Genomic DNA, 7,455 nt, shown 5'->3' with positions numbered 1-7,455 from the left:
GGAGTCTCGCTTTGTCGCCCAGGCTGGAGTGCAGTGGCCAGATCTCTGCTCACTGCAAGCTCTGCCTCCCGGGTTCACGCCAGTCTCCTGCCTCAGCCTCCCGAGTAGCTGGGACTACAGGCGCCCGCCACCTCGCCCGGCTAGTTTTTTGTATTTTTTAGTAGAGACAGGGTTTCACCGGGTTAGCCAGGATGGTCTCGATCTCCTGACCTCGTGATCCGCCCGTCTCGGCCTCCCAAAGTGCTGGGATTACAGGCTTGAGCCACCGCACCCGGCCAATTTTTGTATTTTTTAGTAGAGACGGGGTCTCACTATGTTGGCCAGGCTGGTCTTGAACTCCTGACCTCTAGTGATCCGCTTGCCTCAGCCTCCCAAAGGGCAGGAATTATGGGCGTGAGCCACCGCACCTGGCCTAAAGCTGTTATTTTATTTAGTTTTTGGATACGCAGTGTCACTCTGTTGCCCAGACTGGAATACAGTTGGTATAATCATGGCTCACTACAGCCTTGGCCTCCCAGGCTCAAGCAATCCTCCCACCTCAGCCTCCCAAGTAGCTAGGACCACAGGCACGTGCCACCATGCCTGGCTAATTTTTTCTATTTTATGTAAAGACAGGGTCTCACTGTGTTGCCTAGGCTGGTCTCAACCCCCTGGGCTCAAGCAGTTCTCCCACCTTGGCCTCCAAAATTTCTGGGATTATAAGCATGAGCCACCATGCCCAGCCAGAAAGTGTTTTTTGATTTTGTTTTCTGAGACAGGGTCTTGCTCTGTTGCCCAGGCTGGAGTACAGTGGCAGAATCACAGTTCACTGAATCCTCAACTTCCTGGGCTCAAGCGATCCTCTCATCTCAGCCTCCAGAGGAGCCGGAACTACAGGCATACACCACCAGGTTCAGCTATAAAAAGAAATTTTTTTGTACAGATGAGGTCTCATTTGTTGCCCAGGCTGGTCTCAACCTCCCAGGCTCAAGTGCTCCTCCCGCCTCAGCCTCCAGAGTAGCTGGGGCCACAGGCATGCACCACCATACCTGGCTAATTTTTTCTATTTTTTGTAGAGACAGGGTTTCACCATGTTGTCCAAGCTGGTCTCGAACTCCTGGGCTCAAGCGATCCTCTCACCTCAACCTCCCAAAGTGTTGGGATTATAGGCGTGAGCCACAGCACCACACCTGTTTTTTGTTTGTTTGTTTGTTTGTTTGTTTGTTTTTGAGATGGAGTCTCGCTCTGTTGCCCAGGCTGGAGTGCAGTGATGTGATCTTGGCTCACTGCAAGCTCTGCCTCCCGGGTTCACGCCATTCTCCTGCCTCGGCCTCCCAAGTAGCTGAGACTACAGGTGCCCGCCACCACACCCAGCTAACTTTTTGTATTTTTAGTACAGATGGGTTTTCAACATGTTAGCCAGGATGGTCTTGATCTCCTGACCTCGTGATCTGCCCGCCTCAGCCTCCCAAAGTGCTGAGATTACAGGTATGAACCACCGCACCAGACCCACATCTGTTTTTTTCTTTTCTTTTCTTTTCTTTTCTTTTTTTTTTTTTTGAGACAGAGTTTTGCTGCTGTCACCCAGGCTGGAATGCAATGGCATAATCTCAGCTCACTGCAACCTCTGCCTCCTGGGTTCAAGCTATTCTCCTGCCTCTGCCTCCAGAGTAGCTGGGATTATAGGCACACACCACCATGCTGGGCTAATTTTTGTGTTTTTAGTAGAGAGAGGGTTTCACTATGTTGGCCAGGCTGGTCTCAAACTCCTGACCTCAGGTGATCCACCCACCTCAGCCTTCTAAAATGCTGGGATTACAGGCGTGAGCCACCACACCCAGCTCCCACCTGTTATTTTTTCAAAGTGGGTTAACCAGGCACTGTGGCTCATGCCTGTAATCCCAGCACTTTGGGAGGCTGAGGCAGGCAGATCACCTGAGGTCAGGAGTTCAGGACCAGCCTGGCCAACATGGTGAAACTCCATCTCCACTAAAAATACAAAAAATGGCCCGGCGGGCAGCAGGCACCTGTAATCCCAGCCTCTTGGGAGGCTGCAGCAGGAGAATTGCTTGAACCCGGGAGGCGGAGCTTGAGGTGAACCGAGATTGTGCCATTGTACTCCAACCTGGGCGACAAGAGCAAAATTCTGCCTCAAAAAATAGAAAATAGGCTGGGCACAGTGGCACAATTACAGTGCTGATTGTGGCACAATTACAGTGAGATTACAGTGCTGTAAATCTCAGCACTTTGGGAGGCTGAGGTGAGTGGATCACCTGAGGTCAGGAGATCGAGACCATCCTGGCCAACATGGTGAACCCTCATCTCTACTAAAAATACAAAAATTAGCTGGACATGGTGGCATGCACCTGTAGTCCCAGCTACTCAGGAGGCTGAGGCAGGAGAATCGCTTGAACCAGGGAGGTGGAGGTTGCAATGAGCCGAGATCGTGCCACTGCACTCCAGCCTGGTAACAGAATGAGACTCTGCCTCAAAATAAATAAATAAATACATTAATTAATTAAAAATAAAGTGGGTTAAAACCTGCTTCTTGGGACTGCTGTGATAGGTAGAGATTTCGCGCCTGGCTCAGAGTGGGCTCCCATTATTCGAAGGAGGTTCCATTTGGTGTTTTTCACACCCGAGGAAAGTCCACTTCCCCTCTAATTCCTACTCTGGGTTCCCCTCACCCTCCGCAGGGACCTCTCTGCACCTGTGCCTGGCAACAAGCGGAGTTCGAGGGTGGGTTGTGCGCATCTGGGGATGTGTGTGGGGAGAAGGCCTCCCTTGGGCCAGGCTGGGTCTGGGCTTGAGGTCCCTGTTCCTCCAAGCCCAGGATCCCATGGAGCTTTGCGGGAATGAATGCAGGGCTCCAGAGAAGATCCACGGACCTGTCAGCTCTCACGTTCGAATCCCAGTTCTACCACCAACCCACTCTGTAACCTCAGGTGGGTCATTTAACCTTCCTGAGCTTCGGCATCATAGTAATACCTGACACATCTGTCCCTGTGTGCCAAGGAGTGACCCAGGCCTCAAAGGCCACAGCTCACTTTAATCCCCTCAACGAACCCATGAAGATCCTGCAGTTATTATCCCCATTTTACAGAGGAACGAATGGGAGCTCCAACCGTAAGAGTCTAAGTGTCAGCTGGGGCCTCGCCCAGAGCCTCCCCTCAGCATAGGCCACCCACCTCACCTTGCTCTGATTGATGGCAGAACCCATCAAGGCCAGTTACACAGGTCTGACCCACTGGGGAATGCTGCTGGGGCACCTTGCCAGGCACTGGCCTCATGCTTTACATGGAATCCTCATACAAGCCTGTGAGATATGTTATCCCTGTTTTAGAGATGAGGAAACTGGTCGGACATGGTGGCTCACACTTGTAATCCCAACACTTTGGGAGGCCTAGGCAGGAAGATCGCTTGAGCCCAAGACTTTGAGATCACTCTGGGCACATAGTGAAACCCTGTCTCTACCAAAAAAATTAAAAAGTTAGCCAGACATGGTGGTGCGGGTCTGTAGTCCTGGCTACTCAGGAAGCTGAGGCAGGAAGATCACTTGAGCCCAGGAGGTAGAGGCTGCAGTGAGCCGTGTTTGTGCCACTGCACTCCAGCCTGAGCAGCAGCAAGACCCTGTCTCACACACACACACACACAAATAGAGACAGACAGAGATGAGGAGGCAGGGCGCAGTGGCTCACCTGTAATCCCAGCATGTTGGGAGGCCAAGGCAGGCGGATCACCTGAGGTCAGGAGTTCAAGACCAGCCTGGCCAACATTGTGAAACTCCGTCTCTACTAAAAATACAAAAAATTAGCCAGGCATGGTGGACGGACACCTGCAGTCTCAGCTACTCGGGAGGCTGAGGCAGGAGAATGGCGTGAACCCGGGAGGCGGAGCTTGCAGTGAACCAAGATCACACCACTGCACTCCAGCCTGGGTGACAGAGCGAGACTCCATCTCAAAAACAAAAAACAAACAAACAAAAAACAATATAAGCCAGGCGTGGTGGCTGTAATTCCAGCTACTCGGGAGGCTGAGGCTGGAGAATCACTTGAACCCAGGAAGCAGAGGTTGCAGTGAGCTGAGATGGCACCGCTGCACTCCAGCTTGGGTGACAGAGAGAGATTCCGTCTCAAAAAATAAAAAAAAAATTACAAAAAAAAAAAAAAACAAGAGATGAGGAAACCGCCTAAGGGGGCCACTCGCCAAAAGCATCACAGTGAGAGCCTCAGCCCAGGCAGTCCGAGTCCTGAGTTCCAGCCCCTGACCACCACACCATCCCCACTCTCCTGTGCAGGGGAAGGCCCTCCTGCACTGGCCACCCGAGCTTGGGGGCTTCCCACATGTGCACAGAACCAGAATGTTCTTCTTGGCGCGTGGGCAGGGGGATGGGGGAGCAGATGGAAGGGGCAGAGTGTGTGGCAGGAAGCTGAGGGAGGGGAGGGGCTGCTCTGGCTTGGTTGGCCCATGGTCAAGGTCATGACACCACCGCAAGAGCATCCAGAACAACCCTGACCTCTGGGGGTCAGGAGTGATGGAGGGTGCAGCTGGGAGGGCGCTCAGGGCAAAGAGGGCTTCGAGGACCTCAGGCAGCGGGTCGCCAAAGGAACAACCCCAAGTGCAGCCAGGAGCCCAGGTGGCCCTCCCACAAGCTGCCCACCTTTCCTCCCTCCTTGGTTATGTGGGTCCTCCAGCAAGTGTCCTTGACCCACCCCCTTGGCTCCCTGAATTTGCCGCATCCCAGACCCTTCCGTTCTGCACTGTGTTCCTCTCGCTGAGGTCAGGTCTGATGCCCGGACTCCAAAGAGGTGTCGTCATGAATGAGGAGGGTCTGAGCGAGGACTGCAGCTGGAAGACCAAGTGTCAGGAACCGCCAGGAGGCTTTACGACACAACAGCGTCCCTGGGCAAGAGGTGCTAGTCCACAAATGAGGAGACAGAGATTTCCGAAGAGGCTCATTAAGAACCTGGGCTCAGCTGGGCGCAGTGGCTCACGCCTGTAATCCTAGCACTTTTGGGAGGCTGAGATGGGAGGATCACTTGAGCTCAGGAATTCAAGACCAGCCTGGGCAATGTAGTGAGACCTCATCTCCACTAAAAATTTAAAAAATTACCCAGGCATGGTGGTGCACCTGTAGTCCCAGCTACTTGGAAGGCTGAGGTGGGAGGATCGCTTGAGCCTGGGAGTTGGAGGCTGCAGTGAGCCATGATTGCACCACTGCACTCCAGCCTGGGTGACAGAGTGAGACCCTGTCTCAAAATAAAAATAAAAATAAAAAACCCGAGCTCCTAGTCACTCTGATATAGTGCCACAGAGGGAGAGCAAGGCAGAGAGAACAGCAGAGAGAGACACAAACAGAACAGTCTCTCTTCCAACTCCAAGCGCCTGTGGGCTTGAGGGGAGGCTCACCCTAGCTCTTAGAGCTGGAACCTGGCATGCACCCATCTGGGTGGGGCTGGGGAGTGCGCATTGGTCCACAGCAGTGAGAAGGGTGTGTGTAGCCTATTCGAGGGACTGCAAAAGAAATGATGCCCCCTGGAATGGTGCAATCGGCAGCCCAGGGACGACGGTTTGCCTCCACCTCAGCACCATCAGAGCCACAGGGGCCTGGACACCTCTGAGCCCCCTGCCCACCTGCCTCCTTTTCACTGCAGTCCCGCCCCTTGACCTCCCCAGCTTCCTGCACACAGGCTGGCCTTCCTGAGGCTCTCTGGCCTCTGTACATTCTGCCTTCACTTGGGAAACTGGCTGGACGCCTCCCTTGAGGCCTGCCGATACCCATGGGTCCCCGTCATCGCTCTTGTTTCCTCTCCTAGCTCTCCAGCTCTCTTTCCGCCACACTCCCCCACTCTGCCCTGTACAGGGCTTGGCTGGCACACAGAGATGCTCCACAGCGTTTGATGAACTTAATTCACCATCAAATTTAAAGGGCACACCAATAACACACTCAGTCCTTTCCTCGGCTTTGCATGGATACATGTCACATTCGCCCAGGGAGTCCACTCCCCAGGTCCAAGGGGCTCATCTGGGCTAGAATGGGAAGAGCGAGGAACACTCACATGGCCTCAATCATAGGACCTCAACTAAGAACCATCTGCTCTGGGATTAGAGGTGTGCAGGAGAGGACACTTCATCTGTGTGTTCCTTGCTCTCCCCATGGGGAACAGTGGCCAAGCAGGGCTGCAGGGGTCAGGGGCAGGGCTCTGAGGCTCAAGCCTGGCTCTGCCTATGACTGACTGTGTGACCCTGTGACCCTGGGTAAGCCATCACCCTCTCTGGTGACCTCTTGGGAAATGAAGGCAGGAAGAAGGCAGGGCTGGCAGGGGCACGGAGCCTGAGGTGGGACGCACACAGGAGACGCTGATTCAGAGGACGGCGCGGTGGCGGCCTCGGGTAGACGCGGTGTTTGGACAGCTGCAAGTCCTTAACAGGGATTTCCCCCCTTTTCAGCAAATCCCCATAAAACAGCATTTCGTCCAAGTCAGCATTTTGTAGCAGCCTGGGCCTCCTCCCAGGGAGGCCAAGGAGACCGGCTGGGAGTGGGGAGTGCTCCGGGGTCTTTCAGACCAATGGTGGCAGGGTGGCGGTGGTGTGCAGCAAACGGGCCCCAACAGAAATAATTGGCAAGAAGCAGACCCCTTCACTTCAGGCCCCCAGCAATGCCTGAAGAGGCGAAAGGACATCAGCTAGCAGGGACCCTCCCAGCAGTCCCGGTCTCCGGAAGAGTCCTGTCCTAGGGGCGACAAGCAGAGGAGGGCTAGGCGGTAGCATGGAACTGAAAGACCTGCCCGCTCTCCCATCCCGGTTCACAGGTGAGTGATCAGAGGTCTCAATAAAAAAAGGGGCTTGAGAGTTGCTGCCTCAGGGCCCAGGCACCCGCTAGATTCCCAGCGGACCGGCAGACCTCCACAGTGTGGGTGGATGAAACGCAGCCCTGAGCAGGCCCCTGCTGCTCCAAGCCCCCCACCCACCCCAGACGGAGCGGCTGCAGCTGAGGGAGCAGTGGGGGCACTCAGGCAGCCCCAGGGCCTGGCCAAACCACAGCTATGTTATGAGACGCTTCCTGTTGTGGAGACATTGCTACGGGATCCGGCTGCCCTGCTTGCTCACCCGCCCCGCACTGCTGTCTCCTTGCTCCCCAGCCTTGCTCTCTGCACTCTTGCTGGGTCTCTACCCCTAACTCCTCTCTGCCCTCCTCCTTCTGGCTCTGTCTCTGTCATCACAACAGGTGAGCAGCACTTCTGGCTCAGGCCGTCCCTATCAGGGGCCCAGCCCTGAGACCTCTAAGGCCCTCCTAGGTCCAGGCAGCACCTGGACTACCATTTCAGCACAGCTACTTACCAGCTGGGGGATCTTGGATGGGTGACTTAAACCCTCTGAACCTCAGTGTCCTCATCTGCAAAAAGGATTAACTGAGGGGCTGCTCTGCCTATGGAGTAACCACTCTTTTTTTTTTTCTTTTGAGACGGAGCCAGG

At 54.6% G+C, this 7,455-nt stretch overlaps 1 protein-coding gene across 1 annotated transcript in view; it reads right to left on the bottom strand.

Moving 5' to 3' along the window:
* Positions 1-7,455, bottom strand: part of COL8A2 (collagen type VIII alpha 2 chain) — a 33,616-nt gene that overhangs the window by 8,920 nt on the left and 17,241 nt on the right. The window lies entirely within an intron of this gene.

Source organism: Piliocolobus tephrosceles, chromosome 1 (assembly GCF_002776525.5).
Source record: "Piliocolobus tephrosceles isolate RC106 chromosome 1, ASM277652v3, whole genome shotgun sequence".
NCBI classification, from domain to species: Eukaryota; Metazoa; Chordata; class Mammalia; order Primates; family Cercopithecidae; genus Piliocolobus; species Piliocolobus tephrosceles.
The sequence above is the reverse complement of the archived record's forward strand: the minus strand, read 5'-3'. Positions and strand labels throughout refer to the sequence as shown.